Raw genomic sequence first — 18,136 nt, forward strand, 5'->3', positions numbered from 1 at the left:
TCTTATGATTATTCAGAAAAACTGTGATGATGTCATCTGGCAAAGAGCCCTGGCCTTGTTGTCTACCCTAAAGTTCTGTTTCATTTACTGACTGTGCATACCTAACGTGGGTCCCAAGCCTTGAGTTAGTGCTGTAATTATTGGAATAGCCCACACATTCTTGCCTGTATGTAGCAGCACATATGGACACCTATAGTCTATGTATTTTGAGAATTTAATTGGATAAATGTTTTAAATTAGGATAGGCCACAGATTCAACTTTTATGATGGGAAAGAACCTTCCAGTTAGATTGCAAAAACTGAATTGTTTCACTGATCTTCAAAGATTGATATAATTGCAATGAAAAAATTTGACCCTCTCCTCCATAAATTTTGATTCTTTGAAAAATATCTGAGGTTCCTGGATACTCTATTGCAGCATTCAATGAATAAACCCGTGTTCTTTTAAAAGACTAACTACATGAGACTTGAGGATTTCCCCAAACTGGAAATGTAATTTTGAAATGGTTCTTTTGTTCCATGCTGCCCAATTTGAGTAATGTGTAGATTATGATCTATTTTGACTTGTTATCTAGTTGGTAAAAAAAAATCCTAGCGTCAATGTCACCTCCTCCAAGAAGCCCACCCTGATTCCTTCCTTTGAACTCACATGTCATTTTGTTTTCTGCCACTAGCCCTATTTGGCCTCATCTTTATCTTGTCTTTACCTTATAAATCCTTCTTGTATAGAAATTGCTGATCCCTCAGAGGCCAAGCCCAGCCTGACTCATGGAAGGTGTCAACAAATGCCAATAAAAGGAACTGAACTGTCAAATGTGTAGAAGGAACAGAAGGTCAAATTTCCTCTTTGACTCTACATTTTGGGGGAAAGGCATAATCTTCTGAGGACCCTGCTCGTGCTCTAGTCCTGATTGGGTTCTGTGCTGCTGACTCCACTTCCCATTCTGGTCAGACAGATGTCCTACCCAGTAGGATTAACACTAGGAGATGAGATGGAGTCTGGAGTGAGAGCATCAACTATATATACATCATCTCCATTATTAAGAGATAGAAATCACACATTTGGTAGGATATCCTACTAGGCAGTAGATAAAAACAGTAACAAAAACATTTGCTGCACTGCAAAATTATTTGATGCATCATTACTGTAGGTCATTTGTTTCCTAAAAGATCACTTAAGGATTGTTCAACTAGCTCCTAAAAGGGAGGAGGAAGGAGTTGGAATCTCTTTCAAAGCAGGAAAGGAAGGGAGGTGACTCAGATTAAAAGCACATAACTTTATCTTTTAGTAGGTATTAGGACTATGCTTTAAGGGCAGGACAAAACCTACTTGCCTGAAGAAAAACAAAGCAAAAAAAAAAAAAAAAATTTTTTTTTTCCTTTTGGAAAGGGAGGGACTTTAAAACCATAATGTGCCAAATGCCTCCTCCTCTTTGAAAAGCCCTCCAAGTCAGAAGCAAGCCTAAGAATAACGGCTTTCTTAGGATGCTCAAAGTTCCTTGCAGCTGATTATTTTTCAGGAGGAGAATTAGACAAAAATAATACAAGTGGGAAATAAAGAGAATGACCTACTTTACAAGGGGGGAAAAAGAGCTCTGTGTGAGCGTTTTGATCTAATTGACGGTGTGGGGTTGCATGCCCAAATAAGGCACTGTTGGTCTGGTCTGCGCGGGAGAGGGCCTGTCTTGAACTTGCTCAAGGGCCGTGGAACTGAGTGGGCAGCGAACCCCAGCTCAGTGGCCCTACTGGTGTTCAGAGGAAGTGCCCTAGTAGATTCATTCTGGCCACAAAACCGAATATGATAGAAAAAGACTGGCCGGGTCACCTTCCTTTCCAGGGCTACTTGCTGGAATATGTGAGGGATGGAGGGACATCTGAGAAAGGCTGCTGGGTGCATATCATGCCAGGGGCTGTACTTAGGTGATGTTAGGGAAGAGGTGACTTCCCGGGGATAGGAGACCTCTCCCCTCCTTTGGGCTTCTCCCCAGGCGCCTCCACGCGGTAGAGGGAGGCTGGTGAGCCCAGGGGAACCTGGTCACTGTTGCGGGACACAGGAGCTCCCCTTTTCACTCGCCGCTGTCTCGGAGCCCCGCAGAGTATCAAACCAGGGCTCCTGGTTCCCGGGGACTATTTCTGTGCATCTGTCTTGGTTTGGTGTTTGCTGCGGGAGCCTTGGTGAAAGCCTCCCTGTTTGCTTGCGCGCGCGCCGCTCCAGCTTCTCCTTTTCTTGGATTCTCGCCTGTCTCCTCCCACAGAGGGGAAAAAAAAAAAAAGGTCACGTATGTTTGGAAAAATATGTAGGTCAGTGGAACATTTCCTGCACTGGTGCAAAAGGAGAGGAGGGCAGGAGGGGAGGGGAGGGAGAGGCAGACCAGAGCTCAGAGGGCGCGCTCCTGGCTTCAGCCCCCCAACCCACATGCTTCTGCCTGGTTGTGTATGTGGGGTGGCGGGGGTCAAATAGCCCGTTCCTTTCTATCCTTGACCCATTTTCCGGACGGGCTATGTTCGCCTAGGAAGCAACACCGATTATTCCTCCCCGGCAGGCGCCGCGGTCCTCCCCGGAACAGCGCTCTCCAGCTTTCTCCCCCAACCCCAGTGTCCCAACTGCCCCCTCCCTCCCTGTCCGGCCGCCACCGCTCACTGAGAAATCACGGTGTTCCTAGAGTAGAGACTCGCCCAGAGCCTGGCCTCTGGCTCCGCGCTCAGACCCGCCCCGCTAGGATGGCGTGGAGGGGACGAGAATCGTGCGCTCGTCCCCCTCTCCCCCCAACGCACGGGACAGCGGGGTGGCGGCGGGCACGACGAGGGTGTCTGCACAAAGCAGGGGAGGAAGATTCCTTGCCACCCCCGGCGACAACTTTCACCGGACTTCAGCTGGCAGCCCCGTGTCCGCCTACCTCCCCTCTCAGCCAGTTTACCTCTAAGCACACACACCCCCACCCCGCGCCCAGTCCCGACCCCGCGCCCCAGGCCGGACTCCGCCGCGCGTCCCTGGCAGCCCAGCAGAGGCGGCGGCGGCCTCCGGCGCGCGGGTGTCTGCGCCGCCCAGAGGAACTAGGGGTCCAGGGGGGTCTCAGGATGCGAGTCCCCGGCTGGGCTGGGGCCAAGGCCCGGCGCGCGACCAGAAGAGACCCGGCAGCGGGAGTGGAGGGAAGGAGGAGGAGGCGAGGGAGGAGGAGGAGGCAGGAGGTGGGAGGAGGGAGGAGGGAGGGGGAGGAGGAAGAGACCGCGGCTCTCCCCGCCGGCTTTGCGTGCGGAAGAGTTTGCCGCGCGAGCAGCCGGCCTCCCGCAGGAGCGGAGGGACCCGCGCGGCGGCGGCCGGGAAGCAGCGGCCGCATAGCTCGGAGATCCGCGGCCGCGGTGGCGGCGGCGGCGGCGGCGGCAGCGAGAGCAGCGCCTCCCGCCGCCGCCCGGGAGGAGCTCGCCGCGCCCGCTCGCCGCCTCGGCTCCCAGCGGCGGCGGCGGCGGCGGCGGGAGGCGCGTCTCCCTGGCCCAGTCAGCGCCCGGCCCCGCGGGGTCGTCCCGGCCAGTTACAAGGTAAGGGGCCGCGCCCGGGAATGCGGGGGGCCCGCGGTGGGAGTACGTGCGCGCGGGGGCGCGGGACTCGGTCACCTGCTAGCCGACGCTGTGGACGCGCGGGGCCGAAAGGGGCGTTCAGGCACAGGGCTGCGCGGTGCGGGGGTCAGGGGCGCAGGATGGTGTGGCCTCACCCCCACCCCGGGTCCCGGCGCCCGGGACGCTGCGTCTTGCGGGACTGCAGCGGTTGCCGGGTTGGTGTGCTCCGTGTGCGTCTCGCCGTAGGAAGCGGAGAGCGAGGCACCCCGAACCTCAGGATTTGGGGGAGATCAGAGGATACCGTCGGGTTGATAGAGGCCGTGTCCAGGTAGCAGCCTAGAGGGTTGCCATGTAGCATCTCTGAGCCCCAACCGCTCTCCTTCGCGAAGAGTGGGGAGCCGGGGAACCCTAGGGAGTGCGGCATGCGCGCCCCGGGCCCACGATCTCTCCGGGTCCCTAGGTCGGATTTGGTTCCGGGCCCGACTGGGTACCCAGTCTGCCCCCTGAACGTTCAGAGAGCGCCTAGCCTGGCTCTTCGCTACGCCTTGCCACCGCTCCCCAGGTTGGATGCTTGCGTGTTGTTTTGATAGGAGGTGTGCCCCCTCCCCGGGCGGAGGAGGGAGGCGCACCTTTGACCTTTCTATAGAGCTGCGCAGGGTCGTTTACCAGAGGGTAGGGACAGGTGCCAGGGGGCTAAATTAAAAACTAACCCCGCTCCTCTGCCTGCCACTCCTTAACTGCTCAAGGTAAGAAAGTTTGTTTTCAGCCCTGTGATTCATAAATAATTAGTAACCAGTTTTGTAGATTAAGCAAGATGGAAACCTTAAAAATACACACGCACTTCCAGAAAGTCTAAAAACTACCACGGTTGTATCCGGGAAGCTTTAGTTCAGAAAGTTAAAAGACCCGGGATTCAACAGGTGTTCAGGAGGGGGTCTGAGAGGGGAAAACCCCACCTGTTTGTCGTTGGTACCTGCTGCTTTATTATCCTGCCCCAAATTCATTAAATTGGCTGGCCTGTTTCTTTACAGATAAAATATTTGAGTAGTTATTAACTCAATTAGCAGAAACGAACTGGTCATGTGTGATCATTTAGAACCCAAACCTCCTTTTCCTTAATAGGAGGGTTTTCCCTGTTTGGACTTTCCAGATAATTGGCTGGAAAGCTGTTCCTGGCAAGGTGTAGCTCTGTCCACACCTCTATCTAACACTGACTTAGTACCTGACTAGTGAATTGACCAACTTATTATGGCTTGCATTAAAGCAGAGCTGCCCTTCTTAGGTGGGAAGTGACAGTTTGAAATTCAAAGGCAACTACTAGGTCTTTCTGTCACAAAGATTTCCTTAAAGGGAAAGTCTGGCAAAAAATAACCCATAAAATGGGGGCCTCCGGGTGGCTCAGTCACTTAAACATTTGCCTTCAGCTCAGGTCATGATCTCAGGGTCCTGGGATTGAGCCCAGTGTTGGGCTCCCTGCTCAGCAGGGGGTCTGCTTCTTCCTCTCTCTCCCCCTGCTCCTGTTTCTTCTTTCTCTTTCAAAATAAAATCTTTTTTAAAATTCCCAAAATAAATACCCCCCCCAATAAATATCATGTTTAAAGGTATTATTCTGACTGGGACCACTATTTTTGGGCAAAAGCAAAAAATAATACATTTTTAAAATCTCTGTTTCATTGTGCAGCTAAACCAGGACCTATAGAAGTATTGGCATTTCTCAGCAGTCTTCTTAAACATTTAGTTAGAAATAAAGTGTGCAACATAAAGACATTCAATACTTGTCTTCCATCTCCCAGAGAGATGGGGATGTGGCGTAGAAGAATTGTAAATGTGCTGCTTTTAGCCATTTTCTTCTGGGAAATCGATGTCTCTATTTATTTGCTGATCTGTCCCACTGTGCGTGACCATAGAATTGGTTTTATTCTTACTATTCCCCCAAATGACTCCTGGGGAGGTGAGAGAAGGGACTTCATTCTGGAGGAAATATGTTATTAATAAAACGTTACCCCCTAAAGAGTTAAATGTGCCAAGAAAAGAACCAAGTGAGGCTTTACTAATTAGTATGATGAAAAAAAATTCCCTGATATGATGAGAATGTTCAGATGATGACTAAAGAATTAATCTTTATGTAGAAAATAACGATTGTTTTTAAGCACGTTTGATCTTTTAAGAGTTTGGGTCCTTTTTACTGTTTCTGGGTGTTTAATGAAAATATAAAAATAATGAAAATGGTAAAAATAATGAAAATGGTTTTAAAAACAAAGATGCACATCATATGATGTACGTCATTATTAAGTTGAATTTATCTTATTTTTTGAACCATCTCTCTTAAGTCTTGGTGATTTTTATAGCTGGCTCTTCATCCTGCCCCTTGATTTCTGGTTACAAATTCAAAAGTAGTGATTTGTTCAGATTAAAATAATACTGCATGCATATACTTTTTATATAATCATCTGAATATGTTAAATTTTTTGAAGTCTTGCTTTTGACCCTTAAGAGCCCAAAAGGCTAAGTTCTTTTTCCTAATTTTTCAAACACGTAGGTATCTTGTTCTTCACATGAAAAAGTCAGTTTTTCCATTGTGATCAGGACACTGATTGTCCCATGCTGATCCCATGTAAGCGGTGACATTTCTTTCCCATGAGAGGTCAAATTACAAGGTGTTGAAAATAGCCCAGTGACTCAGTATTCTTGGCTGCTTTACGCCAACGGTTTAATTGGCTGCATCATAGAAGCATCTAATTGAGTTTCACATTTAAATAGTGGAAATGATACTTGATGCATTATTTGCTTACACAAATGTTTAATTAGCATGTTCCTGATGTTCATTCTATTTGTAGCAAAGATGGGAGGTCAGGAACTGCCCCATTCATATTCCCCACTACGTCTCATCCCTACAAGACCTTATTCATAATAGATGCTCAATAAAGAGGTGTAGAAAATGAGCTAAATTGTTGATGAGAGTTATCTAAAGGTTAGAAATTTGTGAATGCTAATGGAGTACTTAACTATGAGTAACTCAAGTTTAAATCTGATGATTAATAGTACCATGGAACATTAAATAAGCACTTATTAAATGTGGACCTTTGTTAAAAAGAATTTCTAAATGCAGTCATTAGCTAAGGCACCACTGGCCTGCTGAATTCTTTGACATTGGGGATAACTTGGCTTTGTAAGTGAAGTGTCCTCTCTTAGGTAAAGTTCCCTCAAAGATTACCTGAACTTCTGTGGGTCATAAAACAATGTGTTTTCCATCTGATGATGCAGAATAAAAAGGAAAGAGCTTCACTTATACACTGGTGGGAGAAAAACAGTGTGTTAAAGCAGGTGGAAGGTGCCAAATGTCATGCCTCAAACTTCACAGTGCATGTGATTTCCTGGAGATCTTGTTAAACGTACATGCTGGCTCAGCACGTCCGGGTTAGGACCCAAGATTCTGCATTTCTCACAAGCTACCATGTGCTCCTGATGTTGTGAAACGCCAGCAAAGTTCTGGAACACACTTTAATCTAATTCAGCCTATGTTTACTGAGCGCTCAGGTGATAGAAAAATAAAGAACATGGGTCCTCTCTGCCTCCAAAGAGCTGGTGAGATAATAAAGAGAGAAAGATTCTTTCTAGACTGAAAATGAGGTCCTGGACCAGAGAAGGGCCCAGGAAAGGAGATTTTCTGGTCGGGCTTCCACATTGCTGACCTTGACCTCTAATGAGTCATCTTTGAATGGAAAGCTTTGTGATCTGGCAGAAAATAAAATGCAGATCTTGAAATCAGTTAGACTTGAGGTAGCTAGCTACAGGTACCCTGCTCAGCTACTGTGTGACTTGGAGCAACTTTTTTAACCTCTCTGACCCTCAGTGTCTTGGTCAGAAAAATAGTGGTAATATTGCTTCCCTGTCACGTTGGAAGGATTACCAGTAAAGGACACATGCTAGGCATAACAAAAGTGATTGTATTCTTGTCCATGAGGAAGAGGGGGCTGGTAGGCAAGAGGAAGAAGAGATTCCTAAAATATTCTCCACATAGCTCACCAATTAAGAGATTCAATTTTTTTAACCAACAAACCCAGCATGAGCAGCAGAGAACCAGGCTAGGGCTGGAGGGTGGGCAGCTATGGAAGTTCATCAGGTACAAAACGGAATTTTCCAGAGCATGCACATCTCCACTTTTCTTCTGCAGAGCCCTGGCTTCTGGTTAGCTGTGGTGATACCCTTCTAGCAGTAAATTTACCGGAGGCTGTGTTGATCAAGACCAACTGGTGGGGGGCGGTGGCACTAGATGGCTCAGTTGGTTAAGTGTCGTCCTTCCACTTGGTTCATGATCCCAGGGTCCTGGGATCGATCCCCACATCTGGCTCCCTACTCAGCCAGGCTCCCTGTTCAGCTCTTCCTCTCCCTCTGGGCCCTGCCCCCCACCCCCATCCCTGCTTGTGTTCATTTTCTCTCTATCTCAAGTAAATTAAAAAAAAAAAGACCAACTGATGTTCCTCCTTCAAAATATGGTTCAGAGGGAAGGGCAATCACCTTTCCTCTTTGAGGGGCATTAGTGCCTTCCCTGGCAAGGCACTTTTAAGAAAGGATTAAGTGATCAGCCAATCCTTTTCAGTTTGATGAAATTAGTGCAGGATGTGTCAGAATTCATCAGGCAGACTTTTTATACTTTATGCTCTGAGCTGATTGTTTCCTCTTGATGTCTGGGAAAGATGAATGTTCTAAAGCAGTGGTCTCTGTCATCCTGATCTTAGGAGGGATAATCTGGGAATCTGGATGACCCTCAAAATATTTCAGCTTTGCTCTACTTCCATGTGTGTGTATATATGCACACAAACACATAAGCATATATACATATGTATGTGTATATGCTAGATATAGATATTAGATATGTAGAGATATGAAATATATACACACACACATATTAGAGTTCCATTTATTATTTGCAAAGGAGATTTTACTGCTATCATTCCCACTCCATGCCTCCCTGCCTAAAATAAACCTTGAAAACCAAAGTTGTAAGGGAATGCCAAGGGCTGTTTGATATGTGGGAGAAGGAAAAGTAGAGGAAAGATTGGAGCCAAGGCAGGCAGTCCTTGGAAAGTGGAGGGGCAACAAGGGAGGGAAAGAGGGCAACAAGCATGAGAGCACCCAGAGTGGAGGTCAGAGCAGTGGCAGGGCCAGAGGGCGAGAAGTGGGGAAGCCAGGGACCCAACTTTGTGGACGGCTGCCTTGCGGAAGGCCGGGGGAGAATTTTGTTCCTGGGTCTTTGAGAGTCATCTAGAAATCTAGTAGACCCAAGCCCATCTAAAGAAAGGCAAATGACAGAGCTGAGCAGCCTCATTCTTCCCTCTCCCAAACCAAAAGACAGCACTGCACAATTTCACAAAGGATATTTGGGCCCCTATGGGGAACAGGAAAACATCTTTTAAATTATTATATTTCTGTTATAAAAGTATATGTAATTTTTTGGAAAACAGAAAAAAGTGAAGATCACCTGCAGTCTCAAGGTGAATTTCCTTTTGGTCTTAGATCAATGCATCCACTTTTTTTTAAATGTTAGATTTTTAAAAAATATAATATAATCTCAGGGTACCCGGCTGGCTCAGTCAGTAAAGCAACTAACTTCTGCTCAGGTCATGATCTCGGGGTCCTGATATCCTACTGAGCCCCAAGTTGGCTCAGCTCAGCAGGGATTCTGTTTCTCCCTTTCCTCTGGCCCTCCGCACCCCCCCCCATGCTCCCCTTCTCAAAGAAAATAAATAAATAAATAAAAATATTTAAATATAGGTAATCTCGTAAAAGTTTCAAATAATTTAGGACCACCTCTAGTAAAAAGCTCTCCTTCACAGTCTGTCCCTACAAGAGTTGTTCCCCTTTTTGTGCCTGGCAGAAACCTCATTCGTTTGGCTGCAGTATCTACCATGCACCCCCACATGTCTCAGGGGTAAATCCTGATTGGCCAAGGCTACGGGGGGGGGGGGGGAGGGGTGCTGTCCTTGCCAGTGATTGGCTCAGTGTGAGCATGTGCACTTCATCTTGGCCAATAAAGCACGAGGGTGGGTCACTGGGAAGCTTCCCTGGTCCTTCCAATGAGATGAGAGGGGGAAGCAGCCCTTTTCTTCTGGCCACACAGTGACTGTAAGTGGGACAGCCCTCAACCACCAGAGCAAGCTAGCCCAGGTCCCAGCTGGCCTGCCAGAGAATGCAAAGGTGAAGTATTGGCCTCCATAGTGCCCTTGATCTTCCGAATTAGCCCGCAAAGAGTCTCTGCTTTGGGATGTTTGGGAGTCCTGAATCCTTCCCGGCCACTGATAGCAGATTAGGTTAGCTTTGTGTTCACTGTAGCCAAAAGCATCCTAACCGACACACCCTATAGCTCTCCACGCTTCTCAGGAGATGAACCATCGGGGTGTAGTCCGCTAGTCTTTTCCCCGCGCATTTACATATATACCATATATGTACGTTTTCTTTTTAAACTAACAGAACTTATACCATGCATTTTTACATAGCGACTTTTTTCAGGGTTATTTCTTATAGCTACTTCATTCTTTTTAAAGACTATGTAGTCATACTCGGAAGTATAATTTAACCCACTTTAAACATCTATTGTGCTGTTTCCAGTTCTTACTATTATAATCTATGTTGTCTTAGCTTCTTTATCTGTATATCGTCGGGTACAGTCCAGATTCTTCTAAGTCAGGGATTACTAGGAGGGGATTCCTGAGTAAAGGGGCATATCTGTTGGATGGCTAGATGCTGCGAAATGGATGACTCTGACCACTGTGTCCGTGCCCCTTCCCACCCACCCAAGTCTCCTGAATCTCTTTTATGCATTTTCACATGATGTCACACCATTTATAGTTTTCTGTTCTGGTTTTCTCCTTAATCTGAACATAGGTATTTCCCCATGTCATTAAATATTCCAGGTAAACATAGTTTTAATGGCTACATGGTAGTTCATGATAATCATTTTTTGAGTGTTCCAGTGGTTTGTGAAGACACAAGAGAGAATATTTGAAGTTGAGAATATTGGAAAACTAAGCAGACATCATCAACCTTGCAATTATCTCAAAAGAGTCCTGAAAATGGTATTAGGAGACATACGCCTTCAGTGATCTGTTTGTAAGAAAACTCTGAGGACATGGCCTTCCACACTCTTCTCATCCAGTCACATAATAGGCTGCCCCAACTGTTTCTAAGAAGCTTTACTCTTTCTGGGACTTGTAGGGTTTACAGTATTCTATATATATTCTCTGAATATACAGGAGTCACTTAAATACTTTGTGAGGGGTGCTTGGGTGGAAAAGCTGGTTAAGCATCCAACTCTTGGTTTCAGCTCAGGCTGTGATCTCAGGGTGGTGAGATTGAGCCCTGCATCAGGCTCTGGGCTCAGCAGAGTCCTCTTAAGATTCTCTTTCCCTCTGCCCCTCCAGCTCATGCTCTCTCTCTTTCTCTCTCTAAAATAAATAAATAAATCTTCAGGGGCACCTGGGTGGCTCAGTCAGTTAAGCCACTGCCTTCAGCTCAGGTCATGAACCCAGAGTCTTAGGATCGAGTCCTGTATCAGGCTCCCTGCTCAGTGGGGAGCCTGCTTCTCCCTCCCCTTCTGGCTTGTGCGAGCTCTCTCTCTCTCTCTCTTTCTCCCTCTGTCTCGAATAAATAAACAAAATCTTTTAAAGAAATTTTTTTTATTTACTTATTTGACAGAGATCACAAGTAGGCAGAGAGGCAGGCAGAGAGAGAGAGAGGAGGAAGCAGGCTCCCTGATGGCAGAGAACCCGATGTGGGACTGGATCCCAGGTCCCTGGGATCATGACCTGAGCTGAAAGCAGAGGCTTTAAACCACTGAGCCACCCAGGCGCCCCAACAAAATCTTTTAAAAAATAAATAATATGATCTTTAAAAAAAAATACTTTGTGCATTGCCTGACACATAGCTGACATGTGAGTTTGTTGTAGTCTTTGCAATTCAGAGAAGGAAATCTAATGTTTCCAGGAAGTTCCTGGGAATGGGATAATTCCATTTCCAGTCTGGGGCCTGATCTTCGGTCCTCTCTGTGGGCCTACAGTCCTCTTGGGGTAGTTTCACTAGAAGCCCATTGCAGTGAAATTCAGATTTGTTGTTAGTGTTTAGAAAAGCCCATTATTTTTTTTCCGGTCAAGAACTAGATAACCGATTTTCTGCTATTCTGTTTTGTAAGGTTAAAGGGTGTTTGGAAGATCCTGAATCCTTCCTGGCCACTGATAGCAGGTCAAGTTAGCTTTACCATCAGGCAGCATGATAGGAGTACACATCGCAGGGTATGTGCTAGGGCTGCCTGCTGACACAGTGGGGACAGGGGGAGCTGGTGAAGTGGTTCCGAGGAGGCGGGTAGGGACAGGAGGTTGCCCCATCAACACTTTCCTCTGTGCTGTCTATGAAAGACATGGCCTGCAGTCACTGCATAAGATGCCTGCTCTTCTGAAGACCACGATCTAATGAAACTGAGGAAAACTTTAAAACCCCAGGTTTGGGGTGGTGGTAGTGGTGGTGGTGGTGGTGGTGTGTGTGTGTGTGAGTGTGTGTGTGTGTGTGTGTTTGGGGTGGTGGTGGTGGTGGTGGTGGTGGTGGTGGTGTGTGTGTGTGTGTGTGTGTGTGTGTGTGTTTGGAGTGGGGGCAGGCGTTTCACGAGGAATATTACCCAGAACTTTCGCTGTGTAGTTCTGGCCTCTCAGTTCATCTCAGGAGCCAAAACGGAGATGGCTGTTGAGCTCACCAAGGCTTTCATGGTCAAGGAGAATTTTATTTTTATGGCTTCTCCTCCCTTTCCCTTCACAGCAATTGTCGGAGAGATGCAGGCACAACAGAGTTGCATGGTGGTTTTGAAGAGGCTTTATGATCTCTCAAGTTAGGGAACTTGATTTTGTTTCTAATCACATGTAGCCCTTGGCTGATAATCATCTCTTGGATTTATGCCTCAGGACAAACTGATTTCATTAGAGGTAAGGAAGCTCCTTGTTTCAGAGCTGTTTCCAGGACTTTCCCACAACTCTTCCACTCCTGGACTCCGTCTCTATCCTGAGTGGTTAGGTGGCCTTGTTCCACCTGGTCCTGAGATCATGGGAGCACTTGTCACACTTGCCACACTTGTCACACTTGTCAGAGAAACATTTCTAGAATTGATGGCTCACAGCCACCCACCAGGTTTACCAACCAAAGGAGCTGGAACTGGGTGTTTGCAGGTGGGGTGCAGGGGAGATACAGCTCATTGGGCTTCTTTACTTTTGTCTGATCAGGAAAGCCACCAGTTTTGGAGGTTATATCTGGGGAAGCACAGAACCCCTCGATTTAGAGTTATTACTCGGCCTTGATGAAAGCAGCCCCCTCCTCTGTATTATACATCCTGTTCTTCCCCTTTCTTTGCTGTCATTCACCACCACCCCCGCCAAACAACCCGGCTCTTAGCTCCTGGCACCCTGCGTCCCTCGCCTGCTCTCGAGGGAGCCACAGGGGCTGGCCTGGCAGGGGCCCCAGCTGCCACTCTCTGTCGGTCCACTCTTGCTTGGACACAGCCACCAGAATTACTGTTCCTGTCCATATGTGTGTGTGTTATTCTCAGAGCCAGGCTGGGCTTGGGCCGGGGCTGTGAGCTTCGCCCCCCTGTCCCCTGCCCAGTACCCCTGGCACCTCCTGTGGGGCTGGCGCCAAGGTGTGTGTACAGGTACACACCATACCTGTTCCGGGCTGCCCCACGACAGATGGGACCCACTCAACAGTGTCTAAGGAAACGGAATGGTGCCCCGCTCCCTCCACAGGGCCTCAGAGCATCTTGGGTCTGCCTCCCCACTTGGGGACAGCTCCTCCGGGACCCTGGCCCGTGAATTCTCTAGAAACCTGCTCCAGACTCTCACCTGGGAGGTTTCCTGGCTGTTTCTGTCCTGACAGTTGTTTGCTCCTCCTCAACCAGGGCCCCGCTGCAGGGGCCACACAGCTCTGGGGGCGCCATTCATTCCCCAGTGTCCCAGTGTGCCTCCAAAACAGCCATGCTGAGCGGCCGGGGATGGGGTGGGGCTGGCTCCCATTTGTGCCACACGCATATGGACTCTTGCTCTCTGGGGCATGTTGGAGTGATGCGGCAGGAGGAATCTGTGACCCTTCCAACTGTCCAGGGGGTTTCTTCTCTCTTTTATCTCCCAGTGAGTGGGCTAGTGGCAGTCTCTAAGCCTACAACAGGACTGTTGTAGCTAACCTGTTGCAGAGACCTGCACTGGAGACCTGCACTGGCCCCTTGCGGGCAAAGACCCAGGAGAGAGTGGCGGTACTTCAATTTTTATTTATTTTAATTTTGTTAAAAGATTTTGCTTATTTATTTGAGATAGAGAGTGTATGTGTGAGAAAGAGCACAAGCAGAGAGGAGAGGGAGAGAAAGAAGCAGACTGTCTGCTGAGCAGGGTACCCTGAGATCATGCTTAATTTTTAATTTTAAGATAAAAAAATTTTAAATTTGAATTTTAAATTAAAAAAATTTTTTTTAAGATTTTATTTATTTATTTAACAGAGATCACAAGTAGGCAGAGAGGCAGGGGGGGAGGGGAGGCGGAAGGAAGCAGACTTCCTGCTGAGCGGAGAGCCTGATGTGGGGCTTGATCCCATGACCCTGGGATCATGACCTGAGCCGAAGGCAGAGGCTTTAACCCACTGAGCCACACAGGCGCCCCAATTTTAAAAATTTTAAATTTTAATTAAAAACATTTTTTTAATTAAAAAAAAATTTTTTAGTGTTTTTTTTTTTTTAAAGATTTTATTTATTTATTTGACAGACGAGGTCACAGGTAGGCAGAGAGGCAGGTAGAGAGAGAGGAGGAAGCAGGCTCCCCGCTGAGAAGAGAGCCCAATGCCGGGCTCGATCCCAGGACCCTGAGATCATGACCTGAGCTGAGGGCAGAGGCTTAACCCACTGAGCCACACAGGTGCCCCTTAATTTAAAATTTTAAAAGAAAAACAGTTCCTTTTGTGTTCCGGTATCTGTGAGGTTGTGCCATGTTTGCGGGAGCTAGCTGTTCGTGTGGCCCGTGGTTTAACCCGTCTGTGTGAAGTCTCCTGTTTCTGTCTTGCCGTGTTTCCAAGTACATAGCTCTGTGAAGCTGCAGAGTCTCATTCCTGTCTGTGCTGCTGTTTGTGCATTAGGATGAACTTACTTGAGGGTCTGTTTGTGTTTTCCAGCAGCTTGTGTTTGACAGCTCTTGTATATATTGTTTATACGAGCTACCTATAAAAACACTCAGCCTCTTCCGCGGCAGCGGCAGCATTGACCCATGACCTGACCTTAAAGCACAGTATATGAGTGGCCGTCCCCATAGGGGCGGGCAGCATCTTAAATGGCTTGATGAAGACAGTTTGTGGCCTGGAGCAGGAAGCCTTGGCTCCCGCCATGGTCACCATGGCCAAGTGACCTTGGCAAGTTACAGACACCCCAAAACTGAGTCTCTTCATCTGCCAAAGGGAGGTGTTAATACTAAACAGTGAAAAACAAGGGGAGAGAATGTCCATTACAGTGAAAAGTAGTGGTGCTATTTTTATCACTCGCTGCTGGGACTAGCTCTTCCCTCAGACTCCCCACACACCACCATTTCCACCAATAAATGCCAGCCTCAAGGTGATTTCTTTTTGAATGAAGTGCTTGCTTTTTTCCCGACAAGGTACATGCTAGCAATTAAAGACACAATATATCCCAGTGTTCTCTTGAAAGCTAACGTCATGGGAAAAAGTGAAATACTCAGACTATAGAAGCCAAACACTTACAATGTCTTGGCAGATGCTGGGGGTTGCACACTTTGCTTTCAAAAGCTTTTGCCATTTTTGAGAACAAAGTAGCCTGATAACCTTTTGTATCTGAAAATTCAGTCTAAATCAAATAGACCTCGCGTATTCCTGTGGATTCTGATGTGCGGGGCCTCCCACCATGATAAGTGTGACATGTGCTATTTCTTATGACCTCTTGTTTTTTCTAACGAGGGTTGGCCTGCAGAATTAGGACTCAGCTCTCGCCACCCTGGAAGGATCCTTTTACTTTCCTCCTATGTCACGGTCCCCTAAGGAACAAGAAACAGCTGTCTTTCAGTGGAAACAGGAGTTTACTCTTTGGACTGGACACACACACACTCACACTCACACACCCTGATTCTGGCTAATAGGTTGCTTTTGCAATAGAAGGAAAGGATCTATAATGGACTGTGTTTGTGTCCCCCTAAAATTCCCTGATCCCAACGTGATGGTATTAAGAAGTCGGACCTTTGGGAGGTGATTAGGTCATGAGGGTGGAGTCCTTATGGGTAGGAGTAGTGTCCTTAGGAGAAGAGGACAAAGAGCTAGCAAGCCCTGTTTCTGTCATGTGAGGACATAAGAAAAGGCCCCCATCTGCAATGAGGAAGAAGACCCTCACTGCGACCGATGGTGCCAGCACCCTGTTCTCTGACTTCCCGCCTCCGGAACCGTGAAAAATAAATGTCTGTTGTTCAAGCCACTCGGTTTATGGTAACTTATTACAGTAGCAGAACAGAGGAAGACAGGACCTCAGTGTTCATCCAGAACAGCTTGGCTCGTGTTTTCCAGATGAACATGAGAGGCTCTGAAAGCCAAGTGGCCTTTCCCTGCTCCCAGAACTCGAAGCTCCTGCAGCAAGGCAGGCCCGCTGACCCATTCCAGAAGGTTCAGGGCTTCCCTTTTCTCTGCTGAGACCAGAGCATGTTGCCTCTGAGACTGGAATCCAGCCCCACGGCAAGAATGAGTCTCCCCCTGGCCTTAGCCAGGATTTCAGTGCCCAGAAATCCTGGGAGGGAACACTGCAGTCCAAACAGCCAGCTCCCCCCACCCCACCATTGTCTTATCTCGCTCCATGTTCGGCAAGGCTGCTCTCTGACAGGAGTACAATAAGATAAGGAAACCAGTGTGCTGGGGCGGCCGGGAACAGGGAGAAACAAGCACAAGGCTGGACACAGATTGTCCACTTTCACTTCTGGAACTCACTCATTCTTGTAGGCACTGACATCCGACTTCCTTCCAGATAAACAGAGTAAAAGCACAGCACTCCCTTGTGTCTATGATGCAGAAGGAAATGCGTATTTGTGTATTTGAACAACTTTGAACAGTGCTTCTCATGCATGGGGTGGGGGCGGGGTCCACAGTGGCACGTTCTCCCTGTAATCCCGTAGTTTTGTCACTACCACTCTGGGGGCATCTCGTTGTCATTTTTCCCTAATAAATTAGGCAGCATGAACTATCATTAGGTCTAGGGGTCCAGGCGTGGCTGCACTCACCTGGTCTTGGTCACGCCCATGAGCTCCTTTGCTTCCACCACAATCTCTCGAGTGAGAGCACTAGTTGATTCCCATTTTATGTACAAGATACCAGGGCTCAGAAATATTAAGTGACGTGCCCGGGAACATTCAGAGCAAGAACTTGAATATAGCCCTTTAAAGAAAGACCAAAAATAGAACAGTCCATTTTTGTTTACTTTTTCTGAAACTCTCCTTCTAAGAGGATAGGACGTGTACGATGCAAAGCGAGCATCTTGAACAGGACTTCTGTAGCTTACGCGACTGTCTCGAGCAGGAGATTACTGTGTGGTGGCTGGGTTCGGGCTGCGGTAGAAAGCAACCCCGATTTGGTGTCCGTGTTCAGCCCGGGCCTCAGGAAGTGGAGGCTGGGTGTCAAAGGCCGTAAGGGAGGAAAGCTGGCAGGAAAATCCTTGTCAGGCAAAATCATTGTGCTGTTCCTTGCCATCTCTTTTTTTTTTTTTTTTAAGATTTTATTTATTTATTTGAAAGACAGAGATCACAAGTAGGCAGAGAGGCAGAGGGAGAGGAAGGGAAGCAGGCTCCCTGCTGAGCAGAGAGCCTGAAGTGGGGCTCACTCCCAGGACCCTGGCACCATGACCTGAGCTGAAGGCAGAGGCTTAACCCACTGAGCCACCCAGGTGCTCCCCCCTTGCCATCTCTTAGTAGCTAACCTGATTTTCAAAATTATTTCTTTGGCTGTAATAAGGACTGTTAAATCAGGATACTCCTTACATCTCTCTTATGTTCTCTGGAGGCAGGTATATCTTTCTTCGGCAGAGAGCGACAGAGAAGTCAGCATGAAAAGGTGGGGGCCACCATAGACCCCATTTGTGAGACACCATTTCAGCTGAGTGTCATCAGCCCCAGGGCTTAGAAAACCAGCAGCTGACTGGTTTATGGAGAAGCCTCTCAGAAGTTATCACCTGAAGTGCGTTTTCCCACCTTCATCCCCTGCCCACGCAAGTGCAAACCTCTGCACTCAGTATTCATTAAGGAAAAATCCATGCAGGCAAGATATTGAGAGTTTTGAATAAGGGGGTCTGACTCCCGGGGAGATATCTGCCCACCGCCTTCCCCCCACTAGCTTTGGACTGCTGTGGGCCAAAGTGCTGGGCTCGTCTTGGGGTAAGGCCCTGAGGAGCCCTGTTAGATCACTTATCTTCGTCTGTCTCCCTACACCCACCACTGATGAAAATGGAAGCAGAGCCCCAATGACCATCAGTAAGGGAATTCGGTCTGTCCCGTGACTGGCATACACAGATGCGTGGACACAGAAC

The 18,136-nt window shown here is 47.8% G+C and overlaps 1 protein-coding gene across 2 annotated transcripts in view; it reads left to right on the forward strand.

Annotated features, from left to right (window-relative positions):
* Window positions 1–3,241: 3,241 nt before the first annotated feature.
* The window catches only part of NPAS2 (neuronal PAS domain protein 2), a 152,989-nt gene continuing 138,094 nt past the window's right edge, over window positions 3,242–18,136 (forward strand). The window contains exon 1 of one of the 2 annotated variants that reach the window (XM_082747077.1): window positions 3,242–3,537. The gene's annotated coding sequence lies outside the window, so the exon portion shown is untranslated. The remainder of the gene's footprint in view (window positions 3,538–18,136) is intronic. The other variant, XM_082747074.1, reaches the window with a different exon arrangement.

Source organism: Mustela nivalis, assembly GCF_964662115.1.
Source record: "Mustela nivalis genome assembly, chromosome: 8".
NCBI classification, from domain to species: domain Eukaryota; kingdom Metazoa; phylum Chordata; class Mammalia; order Carnivora; family Mustelidae; genus Mustela; species Mustela nivalis.